Source organism: Toxorhynchites rutilus, chromosome 2, assembly GCF_029784135.1.
Source record: "Toxorhynchites rutilus septentrionalis strain SRP chromosome 2, ASM2978413v1, whole genome shotgun sequence".
NCBI classification, from domain to species: Eukaryota; Metazoa; Arthropoda; class Insecta; order Diptera; family Culicidae; genus Toxorhynchites; species Toxorhynchites rutilus.
In genome coordinates this window covers 43918157-43931069 of record NC_073745.1, presented here as the reverse complement: position 1 = coordinate 43931069, position 12913 = coordinate 43918157, and positions in this window count along the sequence as shown.

Genomic DNA, 12913 nt, shown 5'->3' with positions numbered 1-12913 from the left:
GAGTCTGCGTAATAGAAATCGATAAATCAATAGAAAGCGATAAAATTGATTTTTCGAAACTCCCTAAAATGGAAAAGGGCACTCTAATGAAAAAATAAAAAAATACAGATCTAATATTTTGCGATAAAGAACAACACTACCACTTTTCATGGAAGGCTGAGAACCATTATGTCGGTTTGGCATGGAATGGCTGCATATATGAAAAAGAATATTCTTGAAAATTCAATAAAAATAAATTTAATTTTTTTTAACATTTAAAACTAATACATACAAAAAACTTTTATTTTACGTTAGGACCGATTTTTTCATGATTATTGAACATTTTCAATCCCAATTTTATAATACTTTTGATTTTTGAGTGAATTATTTTCGGAAAAATTGGCATCATGTTCGTATTTTTTAACCTACTTAATAAAAAGTTTTTCCAATTTATTATTTTATTGCATCAGCAATTCGCTATTTTTTATCCATAGATCGCTAATTTTTGGGACGCTCAGAATCCAAGATATCATCACTGACCAACTTACCCCTATGACCAACTAGCCCCGCCCTACCTTACTATAACTTGCGTCTACCAGTGCTTGCAACACCGATTATATACAGACTCAACTATATGTGATTCGATTATATACAATTTTGGACTCGATTAAATACAGTTTGGAAAAAAATATTTTTTTAAATTCAAATATGACTTATTTCAAGAAAAAATGTAACTTTTCAACGTTAAGGTGAAATTTAAGTGGCTATTACATGTACAGTGGGTAAAAATCATTATTTTTGAAGATTTTGCTTGAATTTTCATCAGGAATGGTTTATATTGATCTTGCAGCCAAAATAAGAAGAATATACGTTTTGTGTCAAAGAACAAATTGTAGAACGATTAGAGAGCTTCAATTTAGTTGATAGAAACAATCAATTTAAATATAATTTTCTAGGATAGAATTGATAATAACACGTTCAAAATTATTAACTTATAAGTTTTTCACTTCCAAAATGTTATTAAAATCCACTAATTTAGATGTTCCACTACTATATACTGTACTAAATTTTCTCATCTTCCAAATGAAAGTAACAAAATCGTCTTCCTTAGCGTACAGAGCCCGAAACAAAAAAAAAGTTCTATAACTCTGTTGTAATTCAAACATATGTGTAGGAAGATTTTTTCATCGAATATGCTCGTCTATCACCTGCTGAGAAAATGTGGATAATTTTTTTTTGTGTGAGAAAGGTTGTTTCAGACTTTAAGGGGATGGATCTTCTTTTATATTTAAAAAAACGCAAAGTACATGCATAAAAAACGAATGAAATAAAATTTTTTTTTTTGACTCCATTATATACAGGATTCGATTATATCTATACAGTGAAAAGAAATCAGAGACTGTATATAATCCAGTCCGCCATATATATATATATATATATATATATATATATATATATATATATATATATATATATATATATATGGTGAAACATAATTTGAACCAGTAGTTACTCAAATAATAATGTCTGCGTATCCGAAATGATCAAACGGTTTGTCGCTTGAGATACTTATGCGATTATTCAAATATCATGAGACATTTATGTTAACAGTAGTTCTGATACTTATGAACAATCATATCCATCACACCAAAGTTTTACAATGGCTTAGTCCTGCTGTAATGATTGTTGTCTCACATTCCTATGCATTCAACGCACTGTGTGTTGTTTTGTGTGGGTGACTACTTTGTACCGTTATCCATTACTCATGGGAGCACCGTATTGATTTGTGAACAGGTTCCTAGACATCAAGCTTCGTTTAGGAAAAGCATAAACTGATACTTGGTTGAGTAAAATATAAGATAAGCATGGTTTCTTGCTGTGGTGGCTGAGAGCAGACAAACGACCAGAACGGTAGAAAAGGTTTGGTGGCTGAGAGCAGACAGACGACCACAAATAGTTAAACGCCGTAGTTCATAAATATGTTAAAGATCCCACCATTACTGAAGCTATATAGAATTTGTTAGAAAAGATGATTGTCAGTCATTTAATGGGGTTTTCAAACCAAATAATACCATATTGCAAGAAAATTCCTGAAGAATCCCTGTTCCGGAACGTTGAGAGATGATACCGGTGTTTATTTGGGTAGCGTTCCAAGACCCATCCTGTTAAACATCCCCATATGATGAGCCTAATAAAAATAAACAGATTAGATAAAAAAAAGTCACAGGATGGTTCTGTCCGATACACGACCGCATAGTTGACGTAGGATTCCGTTAGACTATATGTTGATTTTGGATATGTTTGAAGAATTACATCGTTAAACTTATTGATAATGATTTGGAGGCTCTGAAAAAGACCGTTTTGTTTGGTTGTTGGGTATTATTTGTTAAGATCCCACCAGATCCCACCAAAGATCCCACCATTACTGAAGCTATATAGAATTTGTTAGAAAAGATGATTGTCAGTCATTTAATGGGGTTTTCAAACCAAATAATACCATATTGCAAGAATATTCCTGAAGAATCCCTGTTCCGGAACGTTGAGAGATGATACCGGTGTTTATTTGGGTAGCGTTCCAAGACCCATCCTGTTAAACATCCCCATATGATGAGCCTAATAAAAATAAACAGATTAGATAAAAAAAAGTCACAGGATGGTTCTGTCCGATACACGACCGCATAGTTGACGTAGGATTCCGTTAGACTATATGTTGATTTTGGATATGTTTGAAGAATTACATCGTTAAACTTATTGATAATGATTTGGAGGCTCTGAAAAAGACCGTTTTGTTTGGTTGTTGGGTATTATTTGTTCACTCCACCAGTGTTTACCGAGTAATGATGACAGAAGGATGGTAAACAGTCGTTGGATGGTGCGTATCAGATAAAAGATACCGAAGTGGAACGAGACATAATGAAAACCGCCCTCTGTGATCCTAGACGAAATACCTCCTGTGTTATGTATGGATGAAATAAAGAAAAAAAAAACTGACCAATGTAATATAAGATAATCACCAATACCGAACACAATTATCAATTTTTCTCATCAGTAAAAATAATGTTATTTTAATATATAGAGAAAACATATTTTAAATGGAAAAGGTAATTTTCTTTTATAATTTTTACTTTATGAGTGTTTATTCAACCCCATGCGAATTTTGATTGGACTAACAACAACTAACACTATATGTAGAGCATATTGGAAATCACTTTTTCTAATATTTCTTCACTTTTCCAGTTTTTTCCGTCGTATAAACTTTCCATGGGTGAAAATGAATACAAAAAAATAGACAGCTTAAACGAAACGACCCGTTCTCGAGCGGGAACACACCTTTGTTTTTATTTATGAAAATTGAAATAAATCGTTTCATATATCAAGTCATTTTTAACACAACCGCTACCATATACAATTTTACACTTACACTGGTGCTAAATTTTTCACAATACACAATCGGTCATTGATATGAAATTTCACGAAGTCATCAACATTAAAGTTCCAAATATAAATTTTATTTGCTAGTATTCATCGTATCACTCACCTTACTTGCAATATAAAAATACCCCCGACTTGCATATATTTGCAATGTCGTTTTCCCCACAGGCAGCTTTGTTTTGATGTCTCTGTTAGGGACCCGCCGCATGTGTCGTCAATTACGACCAATCAAAAGTGGGTATTTCCTTTAGGATAGGGGTTGAGATTTTTCAATTTATCGATAGTTAGTTTCATGACATATATTATTTTCTTCAATATAAAAAATTGTTATGGAGTACCGAAATCGATTGACGCAAAAATTTCATTAATCCATCATGAAATGACTGAGCAATATGCGTTTGAAATTGGAAAATTTTCACGATTTTCACGATTTTCAATTTGTACCCCAATATGTTCCCGAAAGACGTAATCTTACGTCGAAACATCGGATGTGCTTTCCTCTCCAAGTGGTTGCATTGGAGAATTTCAGGACTTGTGAGTCATCCTGCACTTTAGTAGAGCTGTAATTAGCATGCATATCAAAATTAACGAGCATGTCAAAATAAAATTTAAAACTGAAATCGTTCCCTCAGTAGCAAAAACGGTAGGAGAGAGGATTCCAGAACTTGTATGTAATCCTTGAATAATTTGAAAGCTACCTTGAGCTTTCCGGTTGCACAGAATCCCACCCAAACCATGCACAAGCCTCCACCAAAATTCCTGTTTGAAAAATACTGTTCCTTCTTTCGTAAATCACGCCAGTACCCGCTGAAACCATCAAGACCATCCTAATTGAACTTTATTTCGTCAGTTAAGAGACCCTATACATTGAATAACTTTTCGTATATAGCAAAATGTATTATTTTGGAAATGTTCTTTGTCACAACATATCATGTCCCACTGTAGGTTTATGTGAGCTTTGTTAAAACTCAGACGTCTTCCGATGTGAGATGGTGTAAGATGAAGATCTTTGACCTTTGACCTCTTTATGTGAGGATTTTGTACCAAAACTTGACGAATTGTCACCCCAATAACATTTAAATTGAAATATTGCATTATTTGCATAAGCAATTTTGAGGTATTCGAAGCTGTTCTAACTATTTCCCGCTTATCCCGGTCAGAGAGCTTCGATTTACGTGGAGCTCTCTCCTTCATACCGTATCCATGACAATTCGTCAAATAATTGAGCACTACATGTTCCGAAAGTTCCACTGGGAACGTTAGTGCCATCCAAGAAAATCTTCGACAAATGATCAGACTATTCACATATTCTAAGAGAGGTAAAATTTAAAAAAAAATCTGTTTTTTACATTTACAATATCATATCATTATCATTGGAATTTCGAAAAAATCGAGTGGTACTAACGTTATTATCGTTACGTAGTTTATATGGTGAGTCCTCGAATATTCGATCGGCTGTGGTTTGACCGTTTCGGCTTAGAATTGACAATCTCCAACTTGTGAATGTTTTGCGTCGTCATCAGAGATGCCAACCTGCCTGATTTTTCAGGATTTCCCAGACTTTTTAGCACGCTCCCTGATACCCTGACGAACACTCAATTTATCCTGATTTTTCCTGATTTTTGTACTCTTTACATTATTCGTTATAAACATACTGGTTTCCATGCTAATGTTTTCTGTCATGATAGTTCTCCGGATCACACTTGTATATATCTTACATTAAGTGAAATTATCTAGACGCAAAGCTTTTTTTTATCTCTACCCTCAATTGTTTCGTGACTTTCCAAAACAGTGCTAGAAAATTTTATGAAACCAGATTGTCTGACGAATTTATGAAATTACAACGAGATTAAGTTTGAGGAACAACATTGCTTTATTGAGGATAATTTGTATGTAGATGTATCCCAGAGTTATTAATGTAGGAATACGTTTCAGAGTGTAAAATTACTCAAGAGAAATTTTTTGAATCTACAGTCAATATAAAACACTTTATATTTAGTTGGTTCGTCTGGTTCGAAGTAGAATCAACTTTAATGATGGGACTATGGTCAATATATCTATAACCGTACTAAATATAATAAAAATTAGGAAAAATTCAACAAGTTTTCCACTGCTGATATGCTTTTCGTAATTGTTGATGAAAGATTCATTCCAAAGCATGGATGATGAATACAGTGAAAATTTGAATATTGATTTCTCTGCATTGACTGTAGTGATGCTGTACGTTTCTCGGAAAAAGTGTAAACGATCAAAAAATCAGGCGAAACACTAGCATTTCCGCTTATGCGAGGATTTATACCATGCTTAGTAATTCTTCTACTTATCCGGTCTGCGCCCGAAGGGAGATATACTCTGTTTATGGTGGGATTTGGTATGGATTCCGTATGATGAGCTACTACCAAGTAACCTGTTTCTCACATGTATGGCTCGCAGCAGTTTTCGACGAGGAAAAAAAACATGTTCTGGGAGGATAGAATATTAAGCTGTGTGACAGATGGCGAAAGATTGTGAAACAGAACTATGAATATAAAATTAAATTATAATGCTTTGATTGAAAATGATTATTATTATAATTATTATTATTTTATTTGATCCATCTGACTTACAGTCTACATGAATATGAAATTATAATTAAATGTAAATAAATAGTCGAAAACATAAAACATCAAGTTGTCAAGTTGAAACGTTTCAAACGGTACTTAAATTCATCCACGGAACAACAGAAATCAAACAAATGAAACACATAATTAAATTCACGACACATCGATACAATCGGTTCATTTCTTCCGTACTCGGTTCGTCTGAATTCTAGTCGCAGAAATTCCCTTGATCGTGGAGGAGTCCGTATGTCCCAGTAGTACTTTGGCGACAAATAAAGCTTTTGCCGAGCTACGTCTTTGATGCAGAGTTTCTATCCCAAGCAGACGGCAACGGTCCTTATACGGTGGGAGGTCAGCCGAGTTAGTCCATGGTAGAAATCTCAATGCAAATTTAATGAATCGAGATTGAACAGCTTCAATTCTTTTTATCCACACGTGCGCATATGGACTCCATACCACTGAAGCCGACTCCAGGACAGATCGAACAAGGGCGTAGTAAAGCGATCGGAGACAGTAAGGATCTCGAAAGTTGTTTGCAGCTCTCATTATGAAACCTAAGTTCCTGTTCGCCTTATTAATTATGTTAGAGTAATGATCTCTGAATGTGAGCTGTGAATCGAGATGAACTCCAAGGTCCTTTACGACGCTGGCTCTCTCGATCTGGCATCCATCAATGTCGTAAACCCAGTGAATTGGAGTTTTTTTTCGTGTGAAGGTGATGACAAAACATTTCTGGACGCTGATGGTCAGACGATTACAACAACACCAGCTTTCAAATTGATTAATAAGTCGATGCAGTTCCTTACAATCCTCGGTGGATCTAACTGTTAAGTAGAGCTTGAGATCATCCGCATACAGAATTCGACAACCTGGTGGGATGAGCAAGCACACATCATTGAAAAATATCGAAAACAATAACGGTCCCAGGTTGCTTCCTTGTGGAACTCCAGAACAATTCGTAAATGTATAGGATGATCCGATGATCCGAGCTTCACGGTGAGTGGCCTGTTGACTAAGTAGGAACTCAGCCATCCACTGAAGTGTGAACAAGCACCTAATCGCTTCAGCTTAGCAATCAGCAATTGATGATCCACACGGTCAAAGGCAGCCTTCAGGTCAGTGTAAACAGTGTCGATTTTCGCACCATTCTCAATTGCACAGAGCTATTTATTTCGTCTAACACTTCGAAGAAAGATGACTCATCGCAGGATCAATAGTGTCATTAAGATTGAGTTGATCAATGCTTTGGAGAAATGTAGATTTATCCAATGATTGGTTGGTTTGTTTATGTTGCTGCTGTGTACCGTAGAGCGTCTTGTTAATAATGCGAAGATTATCGCCGTAATTTCCTAAGCGCGTATCCATAGAGTCCGTGCGTTTTAGCAGTTCTCGTAGAGCTTTGATGATAATATTCTCTCGACTGTGATGTTTTTGTTGTCCCAAAAATCGACATTAACTTTTCGGACAACCCAATGTGAGTTATTCTGATTCATCCTGATTTTTATTTTCATTTCTCCAGATTTTTTAAAATTGTAGTTGGCAACCCTGGTCATTAACAAAGAATAATTAATACGATCGCGGAGGCGTTGTTACTTCGAAACCTTTTACGCACTGATTGAATTTATAAACTGAGAGAGAAAAGGCGTTAAGAAGATGATGCAATCAATCGACGAACTGCATAATACTAGTCTTTGAAAACAAAAATGAAAAAATTAATAACGAAACGTTTGTTTATTGTGATCAGTGCAGAATTTTAGCTATGGCCCGTTAATATGTAAATATAAATGAATATTAATAGAACACAATTTTACTATTGCGTATACTCTAAATTTTTATATCTGTGTTTAAGCTAACTAGTAACCATCTGGTTCGAATTTAAATAAGAAAATCTAAGACTTTAAAAAAAGTCTTGATAATGTTCAAGTTTCAAGACTAGCTGTTGTGTTTCAACAAATTCCTTTTTTAAAATTCCAGTGGGTACGACAGCGATCTGCTCGCCAGCATTTTAATCAATAGTACAACTACTGATGATACTCCGTTTGGTACTCTAATGAATATATTTAGATTTCTATTGAATTCCTAATTGCTTCGCAGCCATTCCTATTCCGGAAACCCATGGCCATTTATTCATTCATTTGTACGGTCTTTTCAATAAAACCAACACCCATTTCATTTCGTTGGAAACAGTCTGACCCGGTTCTCCCTACTTTCACGGGAAATTGCATTTCATTCAACTGTTTCGTACGTGTGATGAAGCCTTACGGTACTGGAAAAAATATATCAGTGGGATGAAAATCTACACCACTCGCCACGACGATATGGTTTGCAGCCTCCTCTTATTCAAATCCAATATCGACAAAAATACATCGAACAAGGAAAGAAAGCAAAAAAAAAACCCTTTCAGGTAACCTAGTAGGTACACAGATGCTACGGTCCAGAGAACAGCCCGTGACTCGAATGCTGAAACTCCCCGAAAAGAAAGTATACAATGCACTTTCGAATGTTTTTTTTGCGGGTTCAACAGAATCGCTCTATCCGTTCTCGGAAATCTTTGTTCGCTTGGCCGCGGCACTCGAACGTTCTATTCTTAGCCCCGGACGAGTACGAGTTCTCAAGTTCCGATCAATCCAATTCGTTGGCGTTGGCATCATACATACGAGGCAGGCAGCAGCAGCCTTTTTTCAGCTTTCCACATCGACCGGCGCAATTATAATGTTCGATTGTGTGTACCGAGTGCTGTTGCCAGAGGATCCCATCTAGCAATGGATAGCATTCGAGCTCTTCGAGCGCTCTTTCTCCGAACCCAGCTCTAGTACACACGGCCCCATTATTAATGCCGGTAACATGAGTGCACCAAACATTAATATATCATTGGAAGTTGTTTTCTTCATTATTCCATTCGATACCACAAAAAGAGCAGAGGTTGGGGCCTTTGCTGCCGCTGCAGGTAGATTTCGAAAATAGTCCGCAGGGTTGAAGTGGGTGATAGCATCTGAACACATTTTTAGTTCTCCTTGGAATCGCTCTGATCTGCTTGCATCTCCTCAAATATTTGATGTGATCTTACGCACTTCTCCAAAGATAATCCTTTGAATTAACATTTAAACCCTGGCATAATTCCTGCGCAGAGGCTGCACAGCTAGTTGCCGCAGCATCGTGTTCTTCCTCTCGGATGCAAGTTCGCCCATCCCATGCATCCGATAATTTATCCGAAGCTCGCGAGGCTCGTTTAGCAATCCGCGTACTATTGCATCGTTCGGTAGTTGCAATATTTCTTTCCATTGCCCGAACCACTCCGCCATCCATCAGTCCCCCGGGATGGGGCAAGAAAGATCTTGCTACTTTGCACACGATTTATTTATACTCCGAATGTGCCCTTTTCGTGTTGTGATGTTTTCTTTTTCGTCTTTATTTTTTTTTCTCTCGTCATCTCGAACAGAAAAGTGCAACTTTGGCTCTTGCGGTCGTCCTGAGGGTATCGGAAGTTTGAAGCAATAAGCAATAAATTTCACAATTAACATGGATTTGTTTGCTTATTCTCATCGGTGTGGTATAGTTGTGGTGAACTGAGAAAAATAGCATGAAACATTCAAGTTCCCATTTCATCGATAGAAATTCATGTATCAAACTAATATCTTTAATATAGGTTTCTGGAAAGATAAACCTACCATCATACCCCGCTCGCATCGTGACATGTTGGAAGCCAAGCAATAGGTCACGATTTACATTAATCTTCGCGTGTTTCTCAGCGCTACCATCGCGGCAGCAGCAGCGGTGCCCCCGAGCAAGTAGCCATCCATCCCCGTCCCCGTTTGTGTTGAGAGCAGGTTTCCTTTTAGAGAAATGTGTGCTAACTTGTTGTTCTCACCCCGTGAAGGGCTTTCGAGTCTCCTTGATTAAAGTATATTTGCTAGACAGCGAGGCTCTCGAGAGGGGCTTCAGAATAACACTCCACCCTTCCGGGCCCAACTCCCGCTCCCACACGCTCTGATCAATGATCTCACGTGCTTTGACTCGTTCGATGAAACTACCAGGGAACTACAGGTTCCGCGAACGCTCAAGTGGCTTGGCCATTAATTAGAGTCAGTATTTTCCTACTCACCAAGACTGGCGGAGAAGTCAGCAGGAGCCGGGGTGCTGCGGTAGGGAAAGTCATTTCATGGGTACTAACAGAACACACCCTCTCTTGTTTGCGCCCGGTTGTTCCAGGCCGCGAGGAGAGTCTAACCCTCTGTGCGCCACAACTGATCCGAGTGTTGTGTAAATCAATTAAAACTAAACAGTTGGATCTTAGTTCTCTCGGCTCGACCTCGGCAAGCAAAAAAAAAAGAACACTCATTCTGGCAGCCTCAGCAATAGCAATTGGCCTCCAACGGATCGAGGCGTGCGCTGCGGATCGATTTGGAACAACGAACACTGTTCACCTCTGTCAGCGTGAACTTTTCGCTGACACTGACTGTAACGTTTGAGTAGTTGCTGAGTGGTTTAGCTAGGGTTACTCCTAGGGTAGTAAAGTTGGGAAAAACGGATTTTATCATTTCTTTCATTTGTACAAAATATTACTTGAAGCCCGATTATCAGTAAGAGACGAAACCATCCCAGGTTTTTGTATGATATGCGTATTGATTTTTTTACGTAATGAGAGAGATAAGAGACAATCAAAGGTAATTACTAAATTTTACGTAATGAAAGAACAAAGAGACAATCAAAGGTAATTAGAAATTAACTTATGTTTGAAGAATGACTCTCATGAAACTATCAGAATCTAACTAAAAATAGAAATCAAAACTTTAAGTGCTTTGAGGCACCCCTAAATCATATTCGATTGAGCTGAAATTTTGCACAGGCTATTTTTTAGGCCAACAAACAAAATGTACATGGTCGGTTCTTTAAATTCGATGATTATTTTTTTCCATACCTTCATTAGCAAGTTCCGAATGAAAAATCGAAATAATTATTTTGATTGGCACCCAAAACCATACGTTTTGCCTCGTATTCCGAAAAAAATTCACAGAGTGTCGATTTTTGACATTTTTTTTTTCGAGATGACAATAGAACTTGACGTTTTAGGCAATTTGTAGACATTTGGCATTAAATTATTTTTTTTCGAAAACCCTTACTTTACTCCCCCCATGGGTGATTTTTCGGATTTTGAAAAATTCAAACTTTGACCGCTGTGCGACACTTGTTTTTTCATGGGAATCAACATTTTTAATCAAGTTCGCTTTGAAAAATGTCACTTTTTCCCATACATCCATTGGTACTCTAATGAGCACCCTTGGTGTTCCTTGAGAACCACTAGTGATGCGAAATAGATGGAACATGTTTGAAAATTTGTCCTACCGTGGCCGAGTGGTTATCGTCACACCAAACATTCCGGGAGTTCCAGGAGGAATTTTTCGTCGAAGAAATTTCTTCCGACTTGTACTGTGGTCACGCGTATTCTAGAGCTTGCCACCCAGAATGCATCCAAGGCGTGTTATTTGGCATAGAAATCTCAACTAAGTACTAATGAAAATGACGCAAGTAATACTACGTTGGGACGGCGAAGTTCCTTTAGGAACGTTAGTGCCATTTGAGAAATAAGAGAAATGTTTGACAAATCCTGACCAATCCTAGAAGAACTTTCGACAAATTCATGGAATTTCAAACAGAGAAAAGTAATGCTTACATCTGTTGGCAATGATCATTAAGAACCCTGCTAACTCCCGGAAAAGAGGAGTCATCTGACGTTCATCTCGTTTGAAAGCACTGTGTCCTGGAGCATTTGTAGCAAGGAATATTGCATCAACATTCATCATATCATCATATCTTCTTCTTCTTGGATGGCACTAACGTTCCAGTGTTGCTTTTGGCTTTTCTTGCGTCAATTTTATTAGTACAGGTTGCACTCGGTTATCCGGAGTATAGATTTTTTTTTTTCACTCCGGATAATCGAATCATAAAAAAATGAATTTTCTTTCGGTCAACGTAAAATGATTATGATTTGCACTTATTTATTAAACGGTTTTATCTAGCTTGACCCGTTTGTATGTTTGTGACTTTGTAACTTTGTAACTTTGTAACTTTGTAACTTTGTAACTTTGTAACTTTGTAACTTTGTAACTTTGTAACTTTGTAACTTTGTAACTTTGTAACTTTGTAACTTTGTAACTTTGTAACTTTGTAACTTTGTAACTTTGTAACTTTGTAACTTTGTAACTTTGTAACTTTGTAACTTTGTAACTTTGTAACTTTGTAACTTTGTAACTTTGTAACTTTGTAACTTTGTAACTTTGTAACTTTGTAACTTTGTAACTTTGTAACTTTGTAACTTTGTAACTTTGTAACTTTGTAACTTTGTAACTTTGTAACTTTGTAACTTTGTAACTTTGTAACTTTGTAACTTTGTAACTTTGTAACTTTGTAACTTTGTAACTTTGTAACTTTGTAACTTTGTAACTTTGTAACTTTGTAACTTTGTAACTTTGTAACTTTGTAACTTTGTAACTTTGTAACTTTGTAACTTTGTCTGCAGCGCTGTACCACATTAATAGAAATCCATCTTGTTCCATGTTGTTGACCGATATTGAAATCAAACACTGAAATGTGGAACACGTCTTTATCTCTGGTGTCATTATAAAACTGCGTATTCCATGATTTTGAAAATACAAGATGGCGGCCGCTATAAAATGGCGGATTATGTACATATTTTCTCAAAACCCCATCAATATGGGTATCGAATGAAAGGGCTTGACCAGTAGAACAAAGTAATTTATGGAAAATGAAAATCCAAGTTGACGGCCGCTACTAAATAGATTATTTTTATTCTTTATTTTTTGAGACTTTTAGCCTCCTGGGCTGGTTCGTCTCAGCAAAACCATGCCGCGATGTGCGCTTACTATAATTCGTTTCACATGCAC